This window comes from Dipteris shenzhenensis, chromosome 8, assembly GCF_047967505.1.
Source record: "Dipteris shenzhenensis isolate YYH24624 ecotype China chromosome 8, Dip_SZ_1.0, whole genome shotgun sequence".
In the NCBI taxonomy this organism is placed as follows: Eukaryota; Viridiplantae; Streptophyta; class Polypodiopsida; order Gleicheniales; family Dipteridaceae; genus Dipteris; species Dipteris shenzhenensis.
This window is the reverse complement of record NC_141603.1, coordinates 37,875,575-37,888,858: the sequence shown is the minus strand read 5'-3', so window position 1 is coordinate 37,888,858 and position 13,284 is coordinate 37,875,575.

The window sequence follows — 13,284 nt, the reverse complement described above, 5'->3', positions numbered from 1 at the left end:
AAAACTTTAAAAAAATAAAAAATTAAATTAAATTTTAAATATAAAAATAAAATAATTAAAAAAAGAAAAAAATTATTTTATTTTAAAAATTAAAAATAAATAAAACTTAAATTAAAAATTTATTTAATATTTTGAGTTTGAAAATCATTGTAATTCTCATTTTTTATTTTTGATTGTTTTTCAGAAAACTATGGCTTCCAGTTTTGGTTCCAAGATGTCTTTCAAATACCTTGAACATGCTTGGTATTTTATGGAGTGCAAATCAAAGTATTTTTTGGTGATCACTGCAGAGAATATATCAAGTGCAAAATATTCTACAGAGGCAGTAAGAAATGGTGGCATGGTCTCAAACATTAACATTAAAGAAAACAATTTGATAGAAGTTGTGTGCAAAGGAAAGAATGACGAGGTGGTTTACAAGTTACGAGTTACTCACAAGCACTTCTTGAAGCCCTTACCAGATTCAATTGAGGGATCCCAAGAATTACTTAGTGCCTTAGAAGCATTGAAGAAAATGTGGGATGCATTTCCAAGTGGTGGTGTTGTACCTTCAGCAGCAGTAAGTGCAGCAGTACGTATGCCATCTATAACATATAACCCTCAAGTACCGTCAATATCTATGGCGGTAACTCCGATAACTCTGGCAAGTGTAACTACAGTATCTCCAACTGTACCTACACCATCGACTGCTGCAACTACAGACAAGAAGGAGTGATCGTGGAGCAGATTCAAGTTCTACAACTATTTCCAGAAAGAGAGCAAAAATAACTCCTATTCCACGTGCAGATCGTTCAAGTGCAGGCTATTTAAAACCAGGCGAAAATTTGGATAGCGATGAAGAGGAGGATCCGCAAGAAGAAGATACAAGTCTTGAAGACTTTTCTATAAGTGTGGCAGACTTACATCCTCCAGAGGATGAGGGATACATTTGGGGATTTTCACAATTCAGCGTGGCCACAATGCTTATTGATCGAGCTTCGTTGTTCACAAATCAAAGAAAGCTAGATAACATATTTGCATGCAAATTGTATGAAGAGACTAGGAAAACAAGAACTCCAGTTGCCACTAATATCACTCTTCATCCTATGGCGTTTAAGAGACTTCAAGAAGATGATCCTACATTGCCTGATGTCACATTTCAAAAGCGTGTGGACTTTCTTGATGCTTTTGAGAATTTTAGAAGGAGTGACTTTGTTCGTGGAGAGGCTTTGTACCAAAGCCGATATGGGAGTGACATCGAGAAGAGATACATGCTGGCAAAGAATAGATTCTTGGAAAGATGCAGGTTTGAGCCCATTGATGGGCAACACTTTTGTGAAGCTTGCAGGATTGCCCTTGATGAGGGAAGAAAAGGAAACTTGCCATAGATTGAGTGGATGGAAAAGTTTCAATGGGTCATTTGTCATATATGCATATTTAACGATGACTCGAAGTACATTCTAGAATCAGAAAGGCTGAATTCTGCTCCATTTAGGTTGAAAAAAAGCTCTTCTCTTTCTGAGATCTTGATAAAGGCAAGGGAGTTATGGATGGGCTGTGGAAAGCCACAAACAGTGAAGGGCAGGAGACCTACATCTGAGTACATGGCAAAGAGGACTCGGTTCTATAGATGCTTGAAAGGTGTTGTAAGCAATACACAAGGCATACCAAATAATAAGGTTGAGGCAAAGGATTTGAACACCGCCGTTGCAAGATATAGGGATGTTACTTGCATTGTCTTCCACGAGGACTCAGTGTTTCAGAGCATCGTGGATGTTTGACAAGCATATGAAACAGGGAAGATATCCTTTGAGGCACCAGAGCACATTGCAACTCAGAGGAAAGAAATAAAGAAACCGATGTCTATTGTTTGGTGGAGAGGATTAAGGTTTGTTCCAGATGCAATAACAGAAGAAGTATGCAAGAAGATCCTAAGTGGTGACTGCTTCTTTGGAAAGAAGAGCAAGCATAGCAACTTAGATGAAGTGGTCACCCGAATGATTCAAAGTGAGGCTGCTCTTTCGGCACTATTATTTTTATTGAAATCTGATGATGAGTTAGCTGGCAAGTCAATTGATGTGGATAAGAAGAAAGCACTTAGCCTAGGTCAACTCCTTGATAAGACATGGGCTAGAAAGTGGTTGGCTTCAATGGATGCAGATGCCACACCAACAAAGGATCTAAGAGCTAAAATGCCAAAGGTTGTTGAGACAGAATATATGGACATCAAGAAAAAGGCCTTGCAGTCCACTACCCAAGGTAGAGCAATTGGTGGTTTAGATGATGGTTCTCCATTCAGCTTCTCCTATGATATTTTGCTATCAGAGAATGATACAAAATTTGCACACATCAATGGCATTGATACAGAGCATTTCATAACAATGAGCGGTCATGCTTGGGAGAAGCCATGCGTATTTTTCATAGATGAATTGCAAGACCTTGCAGTGTCATGGATAGTTGAACTTGTGCGGTTTATCGTAGAAGGTCCTATGGCAGATAAGAAAAGATCAACGTTGGTCCTGTTCGTGACAGAATCACAAAGAAATGCCTTATATGCGAGTTTGACATCTGCATTTGGGTATTTACTTTCAAAAGTATATCACGGTATAGTCCTACGTAATCATATGACTGTCTTGGAAGGCACTGCCATTCAAGTCTTGCAGCCTTTCTTGATGTGCTTCTTATCGAGGGATGGTGGCAATCTAATCCAAATTCCTTTAAGGACTCTCGAGCTTCATTACTTTGAGGACAATAAGGTTAAGCTTGATGTAGCAATGGTGGATTACAGAAAGCCGTGATACTAGAGATGACAAAGAATTTATTGAATGATGGGTGGGAAGTAGCATTGTATCGAATGGGTTTTGCTGCTGAGAAATTGCTACGCCAAGGTAGAAATGTAAATGTCATTGATACCCCCCATCAAATTGAGTTCTTTGACACATATTACAGTTGCACTACCTTCTTTGAAGAGGAAAATGTCAAAGAAGAGGGTAGTGAGTCTGAGGGTGATGATTCTAGCTCAGGTGATGATGAGGATGAAAGCTCTACATCCGATGACTTACAGCAAGAAGAAATCCGCACAAAGAATAAGGGTGATCAATTGTCAACTAGAGTCAAGGAGGTTCCACTCATCATACGGGAAGGCTCGCAGCAGCAAGAAGTTACAGTAGTACAGCACGTCATAGGAAAAGGTAAGGCTAAAGAGGTCGAAGCACTTCCCTTGAAATTAAAAGTGAGGAAGGCACCCTTGATCTTGGGTGAAGGACAGGCAAGTGGATCGATCTTGGGCGAAGGACAGGCAAGTGGATCAAGCAAGGAAGCTTTACTCAAAGAAGGTATGGACGAGGCAAAGCATGACCAAGAGGAGTTACCAGGAGGCATAGATGGTTCTTCAACCATGACCTTACAGAATCCAGAGCAGCCTACTAATCAGGAACCTAGTAGCCAGGTCCCTACTCACCAAGAACTTGGTCATGAGACTCTAGAGCAGCCTACTAGTCAGGTGCTTGGAACTGAAGAGCAAACTACTGAGGACCTTGCTACTGAGACTCCAGTCTTATTAGTCAAGACCCTGGTAGTCAAGGGCCTGGCATTGAGGACATTGGTACCGAATAACATGATGACTAACGGCTTTGTAATCACAAGTTTTGAACTTCTATGTAAAGCGAATATCTAATAAAAAGTTTACTACTTTTTTTATTTCTTTACTCTCATTATTGTGTATAAAGATTGTTTATGAGGGCCATTTTATACTTAATGGTGTATTTTAAACTTTATGTCAGATGTATTTTTATAGTTAAGGGTGTTTTTTAATACCAAGTGTGGTGTATATGTACACTACTTACACATAAAAGGATTTATCTACACTACCTTTCTAAGGGCTTTATGTACACCACCTTTCTAAAAGAAATGGTCATAAAGGTGTGTGCACACCACTTATACATAAAGGTGTTTATTTACACCACCTTTCTAAGAGAATTGGTCATCTATTGATGTTCTTAGGTGATAGTAGCTCAATTCACAAGAAGTTATGAAGATGTTTATGTAGACCACTTTGTAAGAGATTTTTGTGAAGTTATGAAGATGTTTATGTAGACCACCTTTGTAAGAGATTTGGTTATGCATTGATGTTCTTAGTACTTAATCATCAAATCTTTTTTTTGGAGTTGGCAAATCTAGTTCAAAAAACAACATTACTAGTATATTCGAAATTTTTGGACTGTTTTTTGGTCCATTTCTCAAATTAGACTTTACACAAGTCCAAAAATTTTGAATAGTGTGTTTACTAGTATTTCGTGATTCCTCAAGTATTTGAAAAGAGATGCCTCGTTTTCTTTAGTTCTTTCTAAACTTGTTCTGGCAAGGTTGAAACCTTGACTTCACCATCATTTTTTGCTAACCTGTGCAAGGGGGGATTGCTTAATGAGGTCCTATTTGGATGTGCACACTTTCCGAGCAAAAACCTACGAGCAGAAAAGTCCGAGCGATAATTTTTTACACCAACCATGCTTGTATATTTCTCAAAGGAATATACAATTCTTTCTTAATTTCTCATTTATGGAAGCATATACTTACTTATTTTTCATTATAGCCCTCCTTTTAGAGAACATCATCTATATGTGAACAAATAGTAAACACTTTAGAAACTCCTATAAATACCTCCCTACCATACTCTCTTTTGAGGATTATGGTGATTAAATCAATTTAAAAGAGTTTCCCTAATCTTTAGCAATCCCATATTTGAAGCTCTCATATAACAATGTATACCATATTCCTTGGATGAGTAGGAAAAAGATATTGGAAACCTCATACTTGAGGCCATTATAATCGATCATAAATTAATCTCTAATACATTATCAAATATGGGAAGGCAAGGAACGGATTTTCAAAATATTCCCAATTCTCCAAACCTAAGTACTTTTAAGGAAATGTGGTCTCTACTGAACTCCTTCCTACCATAATATGAATTAGGGAGAAGTTGTAACTCTCATATACATCTTGAAATTTTCACTTTTTCTCTTTTATAACTATAAAAAGTATAATTTTAAGCCTACCTTTGCATAGATCTTGAACATTTTTCCTTTTTACAGCTCCTCAATCTAAGATAAGGAGCAAAAGTTATGACCCCTTCTGCGTAGGCTCTCCAAGGGTATTCCACCGGCGGAATAGGGTTGGGGCAAGCTCTTCAAACCATATTCCTCTGGAAAAATACACTTAAAGGGTCTATTAAAAAAGTATTATATTATTTTTTTAGGTCGTCTTGAGGAACTGTAAAGAGGATATTTGCTCAAAATTTCATGATCCAACCAATGGTGAAAGGAAAAGAAAGGATTTTTGAAAGTGATAAAATAAGGCACCACTTGGACATTATATATGTATATTATATAAAGGTATATTTATATCTATATCTATTTATCAGTATTTCATATTTACTTACATATTCCTTGAAATAATTTGGATTTTTTTGCTCCCCAAAAATGACTTGAGCCTATATATTTTGACCCCTCCTACCTTTTGTCCGTTCGTCGCTCGGGGGTTTTTGCTCAAAAAATGGAAACCCCCCTATTTCTTCTATGAATTCTCTAAGAAACCAGCCTACAAAATGCCCCCGAGGACTTTGAGCAAGTCCTCAGCTATCTTTGTGGTGATATGGACTATAGCATCCCCACGTATAATGTATCCCTCCTTCACATTCACTCACCTTAGACATCTCAAAAAGCTATTGATCGAGAGATTGGCGCATGCATTGGATGTCATGATTGCAAGGCTAGCTAGAGTAGTGGAACCAGTGGATGTCCGGAGGAGCTAGCTGAGGGTATTGGACCTCAAAGTGTACCTCTAAGACTTCCATGATTAAATCAAGGAACAAAAGTTGCAAAGAGAAGGCTTGTGAGGTGCAAGGATTGCAAGGAGGATGAAGGTGTGCAAGGAGTAAGCACGAGAGGACACAAGGCTAGCAAAGAGAGTGCACCTCTAATTCTATCCACCACGGTGGAGGGACACAAGGCTTGCAGGATTCTAGATGGCTTGGAATGTGCAAGGATTATAGGGAGAAGGCTTGCAAGTTGCAAAGAAATTTGATGGTGCATCTCTAATTCTACTCACATGATGGAGGACATTGGCATTCACTCACAACCATCGAGCTTGCAAGCAGGCCATGAAATGAGTTGGAGGAAAATGGATTGATTAGAGTACATGGCCACTTATAGTAATGGTGGTCGAAATTGGCCACTGTGTTGGCACTACTGTGTGGTCTAACGCAGGGTTGAATGCAAAGATTTCAACCAAGAATTTTATGTCTTCAACCAGTTTTCATCTTGGAGAAAATTGGCCACCATGCTGGCATTCAATAGGCTTTATTGGGAAATGGACACTATAATAATGAGGGTGGAAATTGGCCACCATGCTAGCACTACCAATTAGTACTTTAGTTAGTGATCGCATGCATGACTTCTAACTATTCCCACTACCAGAGCCCGTTATTGAGCACCAGTTTTAGTCAAGACCCTTGTAAGCTTTATTAACTTATGTTATCTTCAACTTCACATATTTGGTTATGTAGTGTAACATAATGGCAGTTGGGAAAATGATGGAGCAAAGAGCATCATCTGGGTGAAATGATGGTGTGGTGAGGATTAAGTGGCATCCCTTGGAGTTCAATTAGGCTTAAGTGGGATGACTTAATGTTGTTGCTTTGTGGCCACCGGGCTTGCATCTAAATAAGTAGCCATTGGGCTCCTATAGCCACTTGGCTTGCATGATGGAACGACCATCTGATACCTCTGCTATAGCCAACAAAGTTTACAACATGCTTCAAAGGAGATTCCAGGTTTTTCTCTTTTCCCCCTTCCAAACAAAGTGACACATTGGAAAAAATTTACTATTGTGCCCCTTACTTAGGTAGCTAGCTTCCCATGGATTGCAATTTGATAAAAATAGCCAATTGCTTATTGAGGTGGCTCGTCAGGCATTGTCTATTTACGTGCCATGCAACCTCTTCCACTTCGCATTACACCACCACTCCACCACCCTCATTCAATTCACACTGCTCTACCCTCATCGATTTCACAATGCACCATCATCTCCTACTCAACCCTCCTGCTGTAACTTTTTCTCTACCCTCATCTCCATCCTTTGGATCCAGTAAGTGTTATGTCCCATATTTTTGTGCTTGTTCCTAGTAGACTCCGAAGCAGTGGCAGTTCTCTCCCACAATTGTACAGTGGCCAAGACCTTAGTTGATTAAGTAATCTGCTTGATTCTGTCCATGTGAGACCCGCATTTGAGTCCCATGATGATGAAAGTTTTTGGTGGATTGTACATGGTCTACATTCATAATAAGTATCATTCAGACTATGGAATTTATCTTGCATGAGTTTTACATCAAGTTATGGATCGACTTGAATGTCATAATTAGAAAAGTTGAGTAGCTCACCAATTGAGTAGCTCACTTGTTGAGCAGAGCATTTCTTGCGGAGCTGAGCTTTCTTGTATCGATAGAAAACCACCCCTTTGTAATCTAATCTTGTTAATATATACAAACTCGTTATGAATTTCCATCTTATGAATCCCGATTAAGCTTTAGGATTTCCCTAAATGTCTTTAGGATTGGCATTAATTTATAGGCTTCAAAAAATGTTTTGCATGGATTTGGTTGGTGGGCTAGACCATCGCAAGTGGGACACAACAACTATAATATAGCAGTGGTGGCATACTAGCTAGCATGGCAGTTGCAGTAAGTCTTATTAATACAAGCTTGTTAATATATGTACAAACTTGTTATGAATTTTAGTCGATATATTTTAGGATTTCCCGTAATGTCTTTAAGATTGGCCTTGACCTAAGTCCTTCAAAAAAAAATTTCCATGGATAGTTGGCTAGTTACATCCATCACAATGGTGCACTCAACCATCGTGGTCTTTGATTGTGGTTCACTACGCCTACATTATACTTTTATCCATCGGGATGGTCGTGTGCTGCACCACATGTTCTGCATCACCAACTAGCATGGAAGTTGCAGTATACAATCTTGTTAATATATACAAACTTGTTATGAATTTTGGTCTTATGAATACTTGTATTATTTGGAAAATCTTGATATTTATATGGGTACAATTTGGGTTAGGCTTTAGGATTGTTCTTAATATCTTTAAGATTGGCCTTGAATTAAGAGCTTCATAAAATGTTTTTCATGGATTTGGTTTTTAATTAGTTGGTTAGAGCCATCATGGCGGTTGGCACGACCATCACAGTGGTTGACATGGGCCACTATGCTACTAGTCATCATAGTGGTCACATGCAGTGCCACATGTTTTGCATCACCAGCTAGCATGGTGGTTGTAGTAGAGTTCACTATCCATGGTGGTGTTCTAGCAAGCACGGTGGTTGACATGGTCCACCATGAATCCTCTCTATGCCTTCAAAGATGTGCAGGCACCAACATGGTGGTCATAAACTGCAGTGGCAAGTCGTAGCAAAATACATGTGGAGGCACCAACATGGTGGTCACAAATTGCAGTGGCATGTTTGATAGTTGTAGGTTTGATGATGCTAGCAACCTTGGTGTAATAAAGGAGGCTATAGTGATGGCGGCTGGTAAAATTTTTGATGGGTGCTTGCCCTTTCACACTAGGAAAAAAGCTGGCAAATGTGTGCACTAATCCATGTCATCGTGACTTCCTGTCAATTTTGTAATCCTACCCACTAGTGCATGTTGTAGCAATCCCCAAAAGTAGTTCTGTGATTGGCTACACTTGATCGTGTATCGGTCCGAATATGCAAGGAGGTGCTACCAAATAATCCAAAATGTATCAAATCTATATATTTCCCCTCTTGATTGTATTAGCTTAATAGATGATGGTTTCATAATCTGGGATATTAATGGTTCTATGTATAAAGTCTTTGTGAGATATATATGAAATGTAACCCAAAGCAAGTATATACAAGGAAATTTTTTATCATGAAGAATGTTACATATGTGGAGATAACTAAAGAGCCACATATGCAAGTGTAATATCCAAGGTCGGTGAGGGTAATTGGATACACTGAAAGAGATCCTTTTTGGATGATTTCTCCATTCTAGAATGGAGAAACTCTTCAAGAAATCATGAATTCAAGCCACATGATCTAAGAAATTTATCTAATGAAGATTTACAACATCAACAATAAATGTACAGAGAAGCAATGGATGTTGTTGCAAGGTTGTTGCTCTAGTGATGTCCGTTTCAAAATTACAGGCAGCTGGCTTCTTGCACAAGAATTTGCACACTAGAAACATATTGCTCCATTTCTTAGATTCCAATGTTTTCATAGTATCAAAGGTTAGTCAAAGCAGTCAACTATCTCTAATGCATACTTAGAACCTCAATTTCAAAAGAAAAGATTCAAGGACTTACAAAATATAACTTATGTGGATGTAGCTACACTATTTTTTGAGAATAATCCTTGGAAAGTGCCTGAGTTAGTAAAACACAATACAAGAGGTTCATTAATAGTATATAGTGACACATATGCATCAAAAATTGAATGTCTTATGTACATTCTCAAGGACAAGTTCGATTTCTTTGAAAATACTTGCACCTACAGAGACGAAAAGGAAGAAGACAACTGATGTGTGAAAAGATTCCATGAGTTACACAATCCACTACGATCGATGCTTCTGATGTGCCAACAACTTGCATTGCTTCAAAACTAAGTAGTTGTTCTTGCTATCATGCTTCTTTTTTGGGGGGGCTATCTTGCTTCTATTGATAAACACAATACTTTGCTATAGAAATCGTTGTAAAGAAAAATAAAGTCAAGTCACTACATTATATAATTTCAAGTTGTTATGTAGTCTCAACCACAAAGCTGTTTGAGATTCAAGCACAATAAAGCTTGTGCTTGTAGCAAAAAGCAATACGATAACAATCTACAAAATAGTATCCAAAATTATCAGTTTCATTTTCTAAAAAAAATAAATTAGTAATTAAAGGCAACGCTTACTAGTACTTGTACTCTCTTGTCGAACCAACCCACAAGGAAATTGTAGAGACAATGTGTGTGGGTAGCCAGATTAGTGAGATATATGCATATGGTGGCATACGATTTTAAGTATTTAGCTTTAAGTCCTTTGAGTCTAATTCTTTTTCTTCTTCAAAGTCTTGTTTCATGATGAGGATTAAAGCATCACTAGCACTTCATCAATGATCAAATGATAAATGTGGCATTTAGGGGATTTAGCAAATGTTTCTCGCTATGTAAGATGAAATTTGAGCAATGAGAAAAACTAGTGCTATGATGATTGGGAAGGCGGGAGGGGGGCCTCAAGGAAACATTTTGAACAACAAAGCATTGTTGAGAAGAAACTAATCAAACAGTTCAAGAAATTGGGTGCATCAATGCACAATAAATTGACCTGCTTTTTGATTAGGTTGAAAACATGGCACTCTCTAATTTTTTTGGTCAGTCTTACATCATCTATAATTTTTTGCTTTCTCAACATGATTTTGGGGGACGGGGAGCGGGTATGTTTTTCTTTTAGGTTGGCCTTAGATGTGGACCCATCTAGTAGAGCCATGGGATGCACATAACTTTTATAAGCATTGTCAAATCTTTTATGACTGAAATTAGTAAACAAATATTATATTGGAAGATGTGGATATTTGAAAAAGAGGAGTGTGACCGAACTTCAATAATTGAAGTGAAAAGGTAGGCCCAATTCTCCTCTTTGGCCTCAGGATTCAAAAGGTACACATGAAAGAACAACAATGACTACGAAAAGGCATTCTTAGCTTTTGCCTCTATAAAGCATGATGCTACTTTTGTTCCTTGCCAAATATCGTATTGCCAAGTGTCACAAAAGCAAACAATTTGTAGCTTTTAAAGCTTTTGTTCTACTTTTGTTCCTTAAAGCTTTGTTTTTTGCCAAAAAAACAATTTGTAGTTTTTAACTCTTGAAAATGGGATGTTGCTTTATCACATCCTTACCACATCACCACCCAATTGATAGATTTTGCTTGATGATGGTTTTTGCAAAGGAGAAACCTCCCGTGCCCCACATTGCATAAATGTTGATCTCGCTTTGCAAATATATATAAGAAGATAATTGAATTATTGCTTGCTCTGCTTTCAAGCATGGTTCAGTTTGTAGAAAGCACACATGACTCGACCAAAAATTTCATCATTGTTGCCTGCATAATCAACTACAAGGGTAGTATCCAAACTCTCGATCAAGATAAATGTAGAGTCAAAATATTATTTATGGCCTTTTATGTAGCATTTCAATCATGAACTTGTCACTTCTACTTTTGAGTCGTTGGCAAATTTCCAACCCACCTTTAACTTGCCTTTTTTTTTTGGATAGGTGCCAAGAGCGCCCCCATACATGGAGCATACGGGGTGACCAAGATGGAGCCTTGATTTGACACCCCCCACACGTTTTCGTTGCATAGTCTAAATGCTCTTGGCCAACACACCCTTACTTGAAACACTATATTCAACTCTCTCAAAGTCGTATGGGGCATTGCATTCATGCCTGATACCTTGTTTCAATGCTTCAAGGTTCAATTACCATTCACATTTATTGCTATAGTGGAGGATTGAAACTCTTCTGTGAATTTCCAAGTGGAATTTTAAAAGAATAACTAAGTTGTGAGCATCCTTCTCTTCTGTGAATTTCCAAGTGGAAATTTTAAAAAATAACTATTTGTCTCGGTAGATAGTTTTTCACCTCCGCATATCTTTGGTGCCATCTCGAGGGAGACATCTTCATCCACACAATTCTGCTCTTGAGGCCTTTGTACATCCTTGTTCATTGTGCCATTCTCATCACATTCCTTACGTTTCACCTCTACTTTCTCACGCACATTTGCATTCGCGTTCGCGTCATCTTCCTCCTCACATTCAACAAACATCAGCTTATGACATGCATGCTACTTTTTGGTATCCCGCTCCCTGCTAGCACTTTAGCACACCCTCCTCTCACAAGCTATAGCAGAATCTGTGTCAGCTGCTCTCAGGTTGCTACACGAAACACAATACACTGCGAAAGCTCCTCATGGAGTGCAAAGTCATGGAAGTATTGAGAGAATACTTGCATAGGAAAACATGGCATACGACTTGACCACCAACGAAAATTATGAATGATTGGACATAACAGTTGGATACCTCAGCTTAGACATGGAATTTTTAAAATCATACATTAATGTATCCTTGAACCTTACTCTAATCTTCCATGAGGACGAAGCACAAACTAATTAAAGCTATTTTTGATTTTTGACATACGCTCAACTTTATTTTATTCCTATTTGTTTTGGACCATGGAGGCTAATTAACTTATGTTTGTCCATGTATTAATTAATTAATTTAGATACATGTGAGCTTAATTAATTTAGATACATGTGAGCCCTACCGCTAAGCTACAGAGTGGAAGAGCATACCTAGTGCTAACTAAAATATTATAAATGGTCCCCTTTCCCCTTCCCCCTTTAGTAAGTGCCTTCTTCTTTAATGCCCCCATCAAATGGTCCCTACTCCCCCTTTCTCGTTAGCACATGCCTTTTTTTTGCGCGAAAATGAAATTTATATTAACTGCTAAAAGAAAGAAAGTCAGTTAGAGAAGCTGTAATTACATGTGTCCCCTAAGGGCTAACACTGCAGGTTGCAGAAATAACTAAAATACTCTAACACACATAATGTTAACCTGAAAGATGCGAAAGAAATTTGAGGGTGGCCTTAGATAGTGAGAAACAGCTGCATTCTGTGCAATATACTCCAGACAAGATGGTGCGTTTTCGTAAGTCCTTTTTTATCACTTAAGAGCGCCATTTTCCACGAGAGGCACACATGAATTTGAGCTTTGGCGATCTAACCACAAATTTTCCCCCATAGTTCCCGAGACACAGCACATTGCCGAAAGAGATGAATGTGTGTCTCAAAGGCATGTCAACATGGCAGAGTGGGTAGAGAGGCGAAAAAGGCTTCCACTTGCATAGCCTATCCTTAGTGGAGAGTTTCCCAGCAAATCATATGCCACATAATAAAATTCAAGCATGGAGCTTTCCGTACAGATCGAAGACGATGAGACCAAAGCTGCAAGGAGTCCCATGGTGCCCAGCGCTTCCAAGCTTTCTGTGCTACATCGGAATTATAATGTATGGCAAAATCGTGGAGACGAAGCTTAGAAAGCGATGTGCCAGTACTATTCACCCAACCAACCAATTTTGGGTGTAGAAGTTGGTCAAGTGTTCTTCACCCAATGTAGAATAATCTGAACAAAGTGGAGAGAGTTGAAACTGAGTGACCAGACGCTAGCAATCCCACAAG